The sequence below is a fragment of the Hipposideros armiger genome, unplaced genomic scaffold (assembly GCF_001890085.2).
Source record: "Hipposideros armiger isolate ML-2016 unplaced genomic scaffold, ASM189008v1 scaffold_98, whole genome shotgun sequence".
NCBI classification, from domain to species: Eukaryota; Metazoa; Chordata; class Mammalia; order Chiroptera; family Hipposideridae; genus Hipposideros; species Hipposideros armiger.
In genome coordinates, this window is record NW_017731448.1 from 64,117 (window position 1) to 64,602 (window position 486).

Genomic DNA, 486 nt, shown 5'->3' on the forward strand with positions numbered 1-486 from the left:
ATATATATATATATATATATATATATATATATATGAATAACCTTATTCTTCTCCACCAAATATCTAATAATTAACCAAAAAATGCCTAGGAAATCACTGTAGATTTCAAATATCTAAATGTTTTTCTGTTGAAGGTTTAAGAATTAAGGTGTCAAAAGAAAATAGAAAACATTTTATTGTGTGTTTTTATTTGGATTTTTACCCATCGATTCACTCATCATTTGTTTTGTGACAAAGTCATCACAGAATCACAGAGAAGTGACACATTACTTAATGCACTTCAGGTACTTTGTAAGAGACATTAAGCCACCAGAGAAAGGGAGCTATGTGAAGGTCAGAACAAACATCTTTCAATTTCATAATCTATTAATACTTATAGTGCTGGAAGAAACCATTAAATAAAGATATAAAAGTTTTTGGAAATGCCATTTGGTTTAGATAAAATTGCACTGACATATGCTCTCAAATGATACATGCACTCTTCTT